The following is a 14,092-nucleotide window of genomic DNA, read 5'->3' as shown; positions in this document are numbered from 1 at the left end:
AATGATTAAAGGAAATTAGGGACATTCACATGGCAATTTGGTGACCTTTGTATTCTTATGCATGCATGAGACTGGATGTAAGTAGGGTCTGAAAAGGTAAGGGCATCATGAAGGACTACTTATAGTATGTCATGTTGTTCTTCCCCTGTGGTAGTCACCATAAGAAGGATAGCTGTCCCCTTTCATGGTGGCCTGTGAGTTGCTTTGTGGGTATTGACTGAAATGGCCTCTGGGTTAGATCCAATACTGTTGTTCTTATATACAAAGAAAGTACAAGGTTCTCAATAACCCGTGGTCACTACAAAACTCTGTGAATTAGAATTGTAGGACACCAACTCACAATACCAGTGCCATACAGAAATATGACCTCTAGTTTCCTCATGCAAAAGACATGTCTTAAATGAGGCTGTTTTTCCATTTTCATTTATTCTGAATGCAGCAGAGAATAGCATATGGATTTGGAGAAGTGCTCATTAGAACTTGCTAGCATAGTGCCTTGTTCCTTTTAAGCACAGCAATATTGGACACTGAATGTAAAGAACAAAGCTGAGGATGTTGCATTCTCTATCACCCCAAGCAGTGGGAACCCCCATCTGCTGACAGTTGGGGTCCACTACATTACCATGAGGGATGCTTGGTTACCTCTTGGACCTGTCAGATGATTCTGTTATAGGCATTGTTGGAGAGGCCACCTAATTAGCTCTTTTGTTTTGACCTCTGCCTCTAGTTGGAAATGTAATCACCTAACTGAGGAGCATTATTCTTTAAATTGTCAGCTGTGAATTTTCAACTGTTCAGTGGAAATGGTTAGTTACCATGGTGACTCGCCTGTTTCTTGCTGAACTCCTGTGTAGATGTATTGAAAAAACTGTCTTTGAGGTCAGCACTTGGTTTGCTCTGAAAATCTGGAGAAGAGGGAGAGCAAGACTCCATGAAGCCTAACAGAGATCAATGCTATGGGGCGGAGAACAGAACAGAGACACAGACATGAGGGGGCTGTGCAGTACTGGAAAACATTGGCATTATGACTCAGCTAAGGGTATGTAGTAGAGACCCCCAAAAAGGCCATGCATTAGAGTAGGGATGACACCCTAAGACTTATGACAAAATCAAAATAGACTCATTTTAATAAAAAATAAAATAAGCCTGAGTGTTTCAAAAGGAACTTCCAGAACAAAACTCCACATCTTTAAAGGGAGACAGTGTAATCCAGACTCTCAAGGTTGTATCTGCAATGTACAACATATAATTAAAATTACTAGACTTGTAAAGAAGCGGGAAATTATGGCCTAAAATCAAGGGGGGGAAAAGGCATTCCAATAGAAATAGATCCTGAGATGACCCAGATGTTGGAATTAGTAAATAAAATCAAAGACATTTATCATATAAATTGTCTGGGACTTAAAGGAAAACATGGTCATAATGAATGAACAGATGGGGAATCTCAGGAGACAGTGGAAACTTAAAAAAAAAAATGAATCAGTTGGAAATCTAGAATATGAAAGTTTAATATCTGAAATGAAAAATCCACTCTTTGGGCTACAGAGGGATAAGTAAGGGTTAGGTAGACATAAAACTTCAGGGAAGCTCCCTGCTCACATACCTATGTAGTGAACAGCATGTGTAATGGCCTTAAAACAGAGAGGTTTATGATGGGTTTGAAAAACTGAAAGGACACTGTAGCTTAAACTAAAAGAGCCAAGCAGAAAGGCTCAAGATAGGGCTGGAGAGATGTTTAGGGGCTAGATCAGGCAAGGTCTTTAGGTCTTGAGGGATTTGCACTTTAACCATGGAGACCATAGGAAACCACTAAAGGATTCTAAGGAAGGGAATGGCGTGGTCAGATTTACGTTTTTATAAGATCACTGTGGAAGGAAGGGCAAGTGTGGGTGCAGAGAGACCAGTTAGAAGGCTATTGCAATGGTCCAGGCATGCAAAATTTAGACATGGGTGAGAATAGTAGAGATAAGTAGGTTAGAAAAATAGTCAGGTGGCAAAATCCATAGAGCTTGGTAATATATTGGAAGACAGTATGTAGGAGATGGTAACATTGAGGAAACCCTGGCTTGAATAGCACGTGAATGGTTACGCTGCTTACTGGGATAGGGAGTCCTGGAAGAGACATAGTCCTGACTCTTTTAAGTTTGAAATGGCCAGGAGATATTTGAGTAGATATAGGAAATAATAGGGAAATTATTATTTGGATTATTTGGAAAATTATTTGGGAAATTAGGTCCAAAACTTTAAAGATTGAGTGAGGTAGGACATCTGTTTTAAAACCTGGTATGATAAAAATCGTCTTGAGTTAGTGAAGAAGTCCTCCTATATAGATAAGGATGAGATGTTGAATCAGTTAGTAATGCTTTCAGCTGCAAGCAACTGGAAACCTGAGATACGGTGGCTTAAACAAATGGGAAATTACTGTACCCACATGACAGTCTGCCAAGACTGAACTGGGATAGGGTTCTGAGTTGTCATCTCAGTAGTTCTCTTGGCCCTGTCTTCTGTCACCTTATGGAGAGTAGGTTGCTGCAGCTTCAGATATTGCATCTCCATTTAAGACAGAAAGAAAAGGGCCAGGCACAGTGGCTCATGCCTGTAATCTCAGCACTTTGGGAGGCTGAAGTGGGAGGATCACTTGAGCCTAGGAGTTCAAGACCAGCTTAGGCAATATTGAGACCCCCATTTCTACAAAAGAAAAGAAAAGAAAAGAAAAGCAGCAGAAAGGGCAGTGCCAACAACTGTTCCTTTTATCTGGAAAACAAAAACTTTCTCAAAAATCCCCAGTAGAATTCCACTGATGTCCTGTTAGCCCCAGGTGTGTTTTGGCCACCCCCAGCTTCATGGGAGACTAGGAAAGCAGGCTTGGGCTTTTTAGCTTCTGTAGTTGAGCTGGAGTGGGGAAGAGGCTGGGCAGTGGGTGCTGGGATAGGCAGTGAGCTGTGCCTGCACAGTTATCTTTAGAGCTTTGTATTTGCATCTCGTTTTGCAGCTCTGCGGGCTGCCTCTGTGATGTATGGCTGTGGTCTTCTTGGGAGCATGGCTGTGAAGGAGCCCTCCTTTCATTCACTTAACTTCCTAATTTTAAAGACAATGCCTGATGTGAAAATTACAGAGAACCCAGTAATATAAAGATGCTTTATTCAGGCTGTTCTGTGTTATATTTGATTTTTCTCCTCTTACCCCCCACCCAGTCTTCCTAGGATTGTTTGCTTTGTGAAACATTAAAAGTGATTTCAGCCACTCATTCTGTGAAAAAGAAAACTTGCAGTAGGAGTATCTGAAGAACATGAATTAGTCTTGGCAGAGCTGTGTGGGCGGTGTCTTGTGGGCAGCACTGCTGAGGTGAGAGCAAGGAGAGGAGGATGGATTGGAGCCTTATATACAGCAAGCAAAAGGGATTCAGAGTCTGATGGAATGCCTCAGTTCCTGACAGCAGAGTGACAACTGGAAGGAGAGGCAAATAGAGAGAAGGTCTCACATTTGAACTTCTCTATTAGAGTTGTGATTTTGATATCTCCTGCTGACTCTGCTGGCCCCTCTTGGCTGCAGTGCAGGCTCTCAGCTCCTGGGCATCATGCACGCGCCCCTCCTTGGTGTTAAATGGACATAACCATGCCCTCATGGTACTTAGTCAACCCCCACACCAAATTGGTGGTTATGTTTTCCCGGTTTTCAGGAGTTATATGGCAACTGCTGTAATACGAACAAAGTCTGCATTTGCCTCTCATTTCCTACCTGATTATCTCAGATCAGGGCTCAGGCCTTTCTTTGTACCATCTTACTGAACCCTCACTTTAATCTTTTGAGGGTAGATACTCTTATCTTCATTTTACTGATGAGCAGACTGAGGCTTATACTAGTAATAAGTAACAGCATGGGGATTCAAATCTGAGCGGGTGAGTTGTTAAACCAGCAGTCTCTCCTCCTTCTCTGTGGTCTGAATTCATTCATTTTTTTTTTTTTTTTTTTTTCCTGAGATGTTATTGAGTGCCTGGCCAGACCCTAGGTGGGGTGCTAAGAATACAGACAGAGCAGCTGAGGTCTCTGCTCTTAAGGAGCTTAGACTCTAGTGCCACAGACAGTGGTGGACATGAGCTGTCACATCCCCTGCAGGAGAGTGCAGGAGGAGGAGGAGCCCCAGATCTACCCAGCAGTCCAAGGAGGCATCACTGAGGAAGTGGTGAAAGACGGGAAGCACAGAATGTCTGCAAGGGAGCATCTTATTGCCCTGCAGATGTGCAGGAAACCTTCTTCTTCGTGGAGTATTTCTAACTAGGATGAATTTCTGCTGGTGAGAAGCAGATGGGCAACAGTGAGCCATTATGAAATCAGTGGGCACTGGAGGCAATAAGCGCCCATTTCCCTGCCCTCTTTGTTCCTGTCCTCCTGATTTTACCTGTGAACTTGTGAGTAAAGCAGAAGTACCTTTACCAGAATACGCTGGTCTTGTTTTACCCTGCAGAGCATACAAACACGGGGCTGGAGGAGACAGGAGGTAAGGGGAGAGAAGGGAAGTTTGTGCCAGGAGTTCTTTGAGGAGGTGGTGGAGGATGTTAGAGCCAAGAGACAGCCTCACAGAAGCAGTGAGGCAGGGTCCATCCTCCAAGAGTCACCTGAACTGTGGAATGAAGACCGTTAGGGGACCTTTGTTCTAACTCTGAGGCACTGGGATGCTTATGGAAGCATTTGGCTGCCCCCTGGAAATTGGGCCTCTTGCCTGGCTTTCTGCTCCTAACTTCAGATCCTGTCTCAGCCCCAGAACAGAGGCTGGGTCACGGGTAGCACCAGGAAGTGCCTCTCCAGTCACATTGCACCCTTAATCCCCTTCACCCTTGTCACCCCTGTGTTGCTCTGGAAGCTTTGCAAAGGAATTGTTAGAGAAGTTTGGTAACTTGACCCTACTCTGCCCTCTGACCTCAAGAAAGCGTCTCCTCCTGTTTGTGCGTCAAAGCACTGCCTCCTCTTATGTGTGCATACTGTGCCTTCTAAGGGGGTGGGGTGGGGGTGGGGGGCACAAATTATATGTTGGTAGAAGAGGCAAAATGACAGAACTGAGAGGAGCAAGTGAGAAATGTTTAGCAAACTGTCAGCTTCTCTGCAGGGCTCTGAGGACCAGGCCAGGGCTGGGATTTGGTGATGATGATGATGCTTGGGTTTATCTACGATGAGGGCTTTCTCTTAAAAGCTCTATGGCTTCGAAGCTCTTACTGCATTTATCCCCACCATGCCCCTCTGTGGTCAGACAGGGCTGAGGGTGGCCTTATCCCTCCTCACTTTAAAAAAGATTAGATACTGTGGGGTAGGAGGCCAGAGCCCATGCTGGCTCTTAATTAACCCCTGTTCTCAGACCAGTGCTCAGCCACACCCTCAGAGCCCCAGCCTCCCTGTCAGGATTCTCCCCCACGCCATGGCTGTCTCTTCTCTTAGCTACAGTAGATTCTGCTCCCAGTCCCAGGGATCTGGTTTTGACTCCCTGTCTCACAAAGCTAATTAATAGTTAAATTCTGCTCCTTCTTACATAGTATCTCCTGCTTCTGTTTTCTGTTTTCCCTGCCCCTCCAGCATCTTTTCTCTCCTAAGCTATTCTAAGTTGAACTCCCTTCTACCCTCCATCCTTTGCTCTCAGCCCTTCTCAGCATGATTGCTGGCCAGAGTGGCCAGTGCCACAGGGACCAGGTGGAAGTTGTTACTGGGAGAGCCAGCCCCTCAGAAGTCCTTCTAGGGCAGGGGTGGGAATGGCACAAAGGCCACAGAAAAGTAGACAACTTGAGGTTGGCTTTTCCCTGGCACTTCCCAGGCAAGCGAAAAGCTGCCTGAATAGAGGGAGTAAAATCTTTAATAACAGCTTGGGGCCTAGGCGAGATGCTGGGAGGAGGCAAGTGGCTGGCTCTCAGCAGGCCAGAGAGGGAACTTCCTCCAGGAAAGGTCCGCCAGGGGTTGGTACCGGATTGGGCCCTCACTCTGGGATTCCGAAACCAGTGGTGTTTCTAAATGGTACAGAGACAGTACAGGCCATCAGGTTTCCCTCCTTGAATGCAGGGCCTTCCTGCTGACCTCCCAAGTGTCCCCACCGAGTGCCTAGTCACATCTGTTTTAGTCTCTTATTAGTTCAATTCTCTACCATCATCTCATTTCCCTTAGCCCTGACTTCTTGCCCACACTCCACTGTCCCTCCCTGTCAGTGAAATAAAGACAGCTATGCTTGGCACACGGCAGAGTGTATGAGAATAAAAGAAAACTTCTGCAGGAAGCGTGGTGTCTGGGTCAGCAACCTGCTCTGCAAAGAAAAAGGTTTTCATGTTTTGTTTCTAAGATGGAATGACTGCAAAGGAAAAATGGAAGAAATAATTTAATAGTATACTTCTTCTGGTATATGGACAATGAAATAAATTGTAAATTTGCTCAGGAAACAATAAAGAGAGAAAAGCATTGTGTGTTCCTTTTGAACCCTGAGTGGCCTTTTTGAGCTCCTGTTTTTTGGGTGTACAGGTCTTCCTGAGGTGTCAGCCTGGACTCCATGGGAAGAGATGTATTTAGCCTCGTGTTGAGGGGTCTCAGGGATCGCTGCAGAGGCCTGGTGAGTGTCACCAATGAACCTCTTTAGCTTAGAGAGTTATTTGAACTTCAAAGCTAGAAGAAACCTGAGAGAGCATTTCGTTCAGGGTCCCTTTTTAATCCCTGCCCTGATCTGAAAAATATAAAAGCAAATAAACAGAAAACCCCTCATGCCTGCTTTTACTGCTGCTTGAAATTGCAAAATCAATATGATGTCTGAAAAGAAATTAAAATAAATGAATAAGGTGTTGCTTTATTTTGAGCAGCCCACATCATGTCCTTCTCACTCCTTCCCAGGGGGCTGATTGCCATCCTGAGGTGTGTGTCCCATTCTTGAAAATTGCTGACCCAGCCCACATCTTATTTTATAATCGAGGTACCAAGACCAGGGAAGGGCCAGAACCCAACTTGGGTTTCCTCAGTCCCAGTCCTGCATTCTTTATTATTATTATTATTATTTGAGACCGAATCTCACTCTGTCTCCCAGGCTGGAGTGCAGTGGTACAGTCTCGGCTTACTGCAACCTCCACCTCCCAGATTCAAGTGATTCTCCTCCTTCAGCCTCCTGAGTAGCTGGGATTACAAGCAGCTGCCACCATGCCCAGCTAATTTTTGCATTTTTAGTAGAGACAGGGTTTCACCTGCATTCTTTACCCCTGCTCTTGGGGACAATTCCCAAGCAACTGAGTATTTCTGAGAATCATATGCAGACAATAGCCAGTTAGCATGTGTTGCAGGAAGGCAGAGCATTTGCAATAGGAAATGCAGTAAGTACAGAGAGGGCACAGATGGCCAGGTAATGGAAAGTGTGGTGATTAGAGGTTTTCTGGTTTGTTCTTGATGGAATTGACTCATTGTCCTCTCTGTCCTGCTTTTGTCATTATTTACTCCAATGCTCTGTCCTTACCCTGAGTTCTTCTGAGCCCAGCTGCACAGAGACCAGTAAAGACCCATCCAGTGGCTGCTGCTATGAAGGAAACAAATAGTCATTAACACATACATACATGTCAATACTGTGTTTTTCAAAATAACCATTCTCTTATGCAGAGAGACGCTTTTCCACAGCACCTTTCCACTTCTCTGTATATTTGCTTAGTGTTCCCAGATGGCTAGCTCTAAGTGTCAGATTTGCTCAAAATAGAGACTTAGTAGAGCTGTAATAAGTTGAAAACTCAGGTAAAATGCATTCTGTAGTTTTAAAAGAGTATATTAACAAGATGCTTTTAACTATGTAAAAGCATATATACAAACGTACTAGATTTTATCAATCCTGACATGATTAGTTTTAAATTGAATGCTCCATTAAGAAAGAAAAATGCTGTCAATATATTGTAAGATACCATTGATTGTAAGACATGTCCCAGCATCAGAGTTTTTGGGAAAATGTATATCTTAGAATGAATAGAAGGTACGATATAAGTAGGATGGAAGGATATAGAACAAAATATTAACAGTCATCTCCCTGGGTATTTTGACCAATTGTGGGTAATTGTTAATTTTCTTCTTCTCTTACAAAATTTCCATAAAAATGTTATTGCTAGGCAAGGTGACTCATGCCTGTAATCCCAACAGTCCTTTGGGAGGCCAAGGCAGGTAGATCACTTGAGGCCAGGAGTTCAAGACCAGCCTGGGCAACTGGCGAAATCTCATCTCTACAAAAAATACAAAAATTAACTGCGTGTGCTGGTGTTCACCTATAGTATGCGCCTATAGTCCCAGCTACTCAGGAGGCTGAGGTGAGAGGATCATTTGAACCCCAGGAGGTGGAGGTTGCAGTTAGCCAAGATCACCCACTTCAGCCTGGGCGACAGAGTGAGACCCTGTCTCAAAAAAAAAAAAAAAAAAAGATTATCATTTTGATAATTATAAAATAAAACAGCATGATATCAGGGCTATATCATAATTTATTTGCACATCTTCTTTAGACCTGAGCGTCTTAGAAAGGGATGATCTTATGTTCTTGCAAATATTCAGTCTATAGGGAGGCTTCCAACTTGAAGGCAAGTGAGTAGAATATCCCCTGGGATGGCTGTTACCATTTTGTTTTTCATGATTAGACCAGTAAAAGCTTTCAGACTTGCTGTCAAGACTCCCCTTTCCTGGAATGAGACCACCTTTTCAGGCAAGGATAGTCTAATGCCACAGATTAGACTGAGGACAATTTTCAAGTTGTAGCTATTTGACGACTCCCTCCCTCTCCTGTGGGAGCCTCTCTCTTATCTTTTAGACCCAGGGGCAGGGAGGTGACATAGGTGGCTCTGCGAATCAGAAGCAATCTCATCAGACAGGTGGCTCTGTCATTAGGAGAGTTTGGCCTTCTTCATCTGCATTCTTAGGACTGTGGTGGTGACATTTCAGAACCTGTAGTTACCTTCTCTCCAAAGTTAGTGGAATTAGAATTGTTCTGCTGCTGAAAAGGTGGGTCAGAGCGGGGAAGAAAAGATAGATAAGTGTAACCTGAGTGGATATATGGATAAGAAGAGATTAGTCAAACTGGCTGCCGCCATACTTCCTGGTTCCCTTTACTGCATCCTTTTCCACAGAGCATGTACATGGGGCTGTGTAATGCAGTCCCCAGGGCATTCCCTGATGGGCATACCTAGAAAGCACCTCCTTCTTTTCTAGCACCAGTGACACCATTTACATGTATACGAGTCCTTTTATTGGAAGCTATTCTATAGCACTTGGTTTGTCCCTCACTTTCCCGTAGCTCTGGGCTGTGCACTTCTATGTGTGGCTGCGTGGTGCCTCTTTTCCTCTTCCCCTGAAATCCCACAAAACCACACCTTGTTGGCAAGTCATATGTCATTAGCAGGATGCCTTGCTTGGAATGGATTATTTCCCTGCTGGGTTAACAGCACTTTCATTGGAATTGAGACTCTCGGATAGTACAATGGTATTTGCAAATAAATGTTTTGCATTGTGATGCTACAACAAATGGATTTTGCTTGGAATACATATCACATTCCAACGAGAGGTTGACGCAGGGCTATCATATGGAGGCTTTATTATATTTATGTATTTGTCATGTCTTCTCAAAAGTCAAACAAGGTAGTCATCATGCCAAATGGGTTTTTTTGGTTTTTGTTTTTTGCTTTTTTGAGACAGAGTCTTACTGTCGCCCAGGCTGGAGTACAGTGGTGCTATATAGGCTCACTGCAACCTCTGCCATCTGGGTTCAAGCGATGCTTCTGCCTCAGCGTCCTGAGCAGCTGGGATTACAGGCGCCTGCCACCATGCCCAGCTAATTTTTGTATTTTTATTAGAGACGGTGTTTCACCATGTTAGTCAGGCTGGTCTCGAACTCCTGACCTCGTGATCTGCCTGCCTTGGCCTCCCAAAGTGCTGGGATTACAGGCATGAGCCCCCGCGCCCGGCCGGGTTTTTTTAATGTATAAATTGTCATGCCAGAGTCTAGTCAGGGGACTAGAGTGTGAGAGAAAGGTCATTCCTCCAGAATATTCTAGAGGAAATATCTCTATTTTTAAACATTTTGCTGCCTTCAGAATTGATTTTCCTTTTTTAGAACTTAAATATATATTGTGCCTTTAAAGTGATTGCATTGAAATGATTCCCCCCTTCCCCACCCCAAAAAAAGAATAAAGAAATTTTGGCAACAAGAATAAGTTTTAGAAAAATATATATAAATCATAATTCAAAAATAATTGCAAATCAAATCACACTGATTTATAAGTATGCTAAGTGTCAAGCTTTTAAAAAGTGTACATTTTAATTAGATGCTGTCGTTTAATCTTGTGTCTTCCATTCTCTCAAATCTGTGTCCAGCTCTTAAGGTTTTTGATTATCCACCCTCCCCTTAGTAGCTAATACATCCACTTGTTTTAAAGGGTGTGTACTTCTCAGTTTGCTTGCACTTTTTTTTTTACCTGGGTCTTCTAAAATGTGTCATGTTTTCAACCCACTTTTTCTAGAATTCTCATTTGTGGTCGTGTCGTACCTTGTTCTTAATGCTTCAGTTCAACTTTCCCTCTTGGAAAGCATGGATTTATTCCTAGCATTATTTCTGCTGCTTTGAAGAGAAAGTCATATTAGCCATGTTATATTTAATCCTCTTTTTATCCCCAGCTTTTTAGTTTTAATCTTTCTCTCTCTTATTCCTGATTATATTTTGTATTACTAAAACCTTTTTGATTGGATGTTACTTCAGCCTATCTTTTATTGGTGCATGTTCTTAAACACTGGCTCATCTTGACTTATGAATGCCTAGTTCTGTTTCAGTTTCTTCAAACATCTTCCTTCAGATGGTATACTCTAGAGTGACAGTGGCAGTCTTTTCAGACATATCCTGGCACAAACGGATTTAAGGCCCCTTTGCAAACCACATTACTTCTATATAGGCCAAATAGCAACCACAGGGAAACTTTATAATCAGAAGATCTGGATAATTCATTATCTTGGATCTGCTGCTGACTGATTGAGTTTAGGGAAATCACATGACCTCTCGACCCCATTTTTAAAATTTATTAAATGAGAGGTGTTAAGTTAATGATTTCCAAAGTGTTTCAAAGCCTTGGGAGTCGATAGTGAGGAATTGAGAAATTAGAGGAGAGAAAGGGCATTTCTTTCAGCTCTTACATATTGGGTTCCCTCAGATTTGATTTGAAAAGGGTTTCATAGCACTTTTAAAGAGAATCTAAAAACCTGCTATTTTCCCAGATTTTTGGATTCTGTGAGCCAGTGGGATTTCTATAAATTAAGATTGGCCAGTATAGAGAAGAGGTACACATACCAGTCCTGTCTGCCAGATGTAAAGACATGAAATGAGGTGAATACCATCTACTATCACTGTGATTACAACACTAAAAAAAAGGGGGGGGAAGGGGGAGGATATAAACTCAAGAAAAACCCCAAACAAACAAAAATAGCTCTTTAAACAGCTATAGCACTGTAACTACTCACATCATTCTTATTCTGGGGGAGCCCTGGTCTGGGCCAGCCCAGAGTTGAAGGAGAGGTTATCAGCAGTATTGGACAAGGTACTTTCTGAAGCCCTGTTCATCAGAAAACAGTCCTGAATCACGTGTTTATTATACAGTGGGGACTTAAGAGAGCTTGCAGAGTTGTTCGAGATGTTGATTTCATTTAGTTAATTTTAAAAATTTCTTTTGGTTTTTAAAAATATTCATAGATTTGGTTAAGTTTTAAGCAGGCATTGTTCCAGAATTAGCATATGAAAGCATTCACATTTCATCCTATTTGACTCTGTCATCCTCATCAAGATCTGAATATTTTAAGCTAGGTACCTCCATAAGAGGTTTCCCAGCCTTGACGATTAAATCTAGAAGAAAAAGCACAACGAGAGGGCTAATACACTAGTGGCTCAGTAATGCTGGTAAAGGAATGGATGTAAAGTGCTATCAGAATTGGACCCAGTCAGGGAGATAGAGCCAATTTTCAGACCATATAATGTGGATTTGATATGATGGAAAGACATCAGATCCCATTAGACCACATATGGGTTTGCTTGGAGGTTAAATGGAGCCTCATCGGTCTTTGGAGAGGAAAAGCTATTGGTCATTTTCAAATTTTATAATATACTTGCATGCTTGTTGACATTTAAGACCCCCTAAATTGCTCTAAAAATTGAAAAGCATTCTAGAGTACTTAATTTTGTCAGAAGATTGTTTATTAACATGTTGTATTAGTATATAATTAACATATTCAAGATCTACTTTTGCTATAGTGACATCGAGGCATTACTATGTTAGCTAATATAGATATATATGTGTCAGGATATTGAAATTTTTATAATCCATTGATGTTAGTTAGGAAACTTGGTTGCAAACAACATAAAGTTACTCTGGTTAACTTAAGCCAAAGGGGAATTGATTAGAAGAGAATCAGGTTACTCACAGTTGAATGAGAAAGCCGGAGATCCAAGCTCGGGCAGAAATGAGGGGAGAACAAGGGCACAGCCACAATCTTTTCCCAAAAAGGGTCTGGTTAAGCGATTGCTGCCATTGGTACCAGCATCTCCAGCCTCTGAATCTGGTGTGGCATTTTAGCCAGTTGATCCTGTGCCTCTGGGTCACCCCATAGTGTTCTGAAACCGTACTGAGCCTATGACTGGTTATACTCCTTAGTGTCAGTGGGGAAGGGAGTGGGATGTGGTGGCAAGTTTGTCCCCTTTCAAGCTGAGTAATAAACCAAGAGACCTGAGTACAGTGGTCTCAGGCCTGGCTCCAATTAGCGAAGTGATATGGGGCAGATTGCTTTCTGGGCCTGTGTGTCCTCATCTATAAAGAGAGGGGATTTTGATGACGTCAGCCCTATGGCTCTATGACCAGAGTCTTCCTTCTAGGAAGAAAATAAAAATATAAATAAGATAATAGAAGCAGATGGATCTCTAATACATGCCTTTTAGTTAGCGTATGATAAGCTGAAACTGTCTGAAATACAGATATGGGAAAGCTGAATTTAAGGACTGTTGTTATAAAGTAGTAATTGCATAGCAGAGTATCAGACTGAATATGGACTTGGGAGTCAGCTACATCTTGCTTCAAGTGTTGCTTCCACAGCTCCATCCCATACTTACGGAGTGACTTAGGGAAAAGTTCTGAGACTTGTTTCCTCATCTGGGACGTGGACTTGACTTGTGCTATTGATGTGAAGATTAAATGAGGCAACATACATAAAGGTGCCTGGTATTTAGGAATCATTCTGCAAAGGTTACTACTTCCCTTCTCAGATGCCTAGGGATCTGCTTCTGTAGTACTGCTCTCTAATTCTCTCCCTTGAGTACAGGGAATTAAATGGTAATTTAATGAGCATTTGCCCAAGATAAGGCACAGTTCTAGGCTTTGGGCCAGGCCCTGTGTGGAATATAAAGAAAAATCAGAGTTTGCAGTTGAGCCATAGAGATCACAGGCCAACATTTCCCTATGCCATACTCTCTGAATTCAGATCAGGAGCACTGTGGGGTTAAGAATTGCAGCCTACACAATACCAAACTTAGCAGTTATGTTTTTGTCGTTGTTGTTGCTTTACATTTTTATTGGAAAATGAAATATGGGTGATCATATAAAACAAGAATATAGCCTATTGAATTATTTTAAAGCGATAGTTTGCATAGATAGGTGACAAATATGGAAAATGCTTTGGGGGTGTGTGTGTGTGTGTTTTTAAAGACAAAGTCTCGCTCTGTCACCCAGGCTGGAGTACAGTGGTGTAATCTTGGCTCACTGCAACCTCTGCCTCCTGGGTTCAAGCAATTCTCTTGCCTCAGCCTCCCAAGTACCTGGGACTACAGGCAAGCACCACCACACCTGGCTAATTTTTGTATTTTTAGTAGAGACAGGGTTTCACCATGTTGGCCAGGTTGGTCTCGAACACCTGACCTCAGGTGATCTGCCCGCCTCAGCCTCCCAAAGTGCTGATATTACAGGCATGAGCCACTGCACCTGGCCTGTTGTTTTGTTTTGTTTTGTTTTTATTATACTTTAAGTTCTAGGGTACATGTGCATAATGTGCAGGTTTGTTACATATGTATACATGTGCCATGTTGGTGTGCTGC

General features: G+C 42.7%; 1 protein-coding gene across 2 annotated transcripts in view; it reads left to right on the top strand.

Annotated features, from left to right (window-relative positions):
- LARS2 (leucyl-tRNA synthetase 2, mitochondrial) overlaps positions 1-14,092 on the top strand; it is a 168,205-nt gene that overhangs the window by 72,341 nt on the left and 81,772 nt on the right. The window lies entirely within an intron of this gene.

This window comes from Piliocolobus tephrosceles, chromosome 2 (genome assembly GCF_002776525.5).
Source record: "Piliocolobus tephrosceles isolate RC106 chromosome 2, ASM277652v3, whole genome shotgun sequence".
Taxonomy (NCBI): Eukaryota; Metazoa; Chordata; class Mammalia; order Primates; family Cercopithecidae; genus Piliocolobus; species Piliocolobus tephrosceles.
This window is presented reverse-complemented; position numbering and strand designations above follow the sequence as displayed.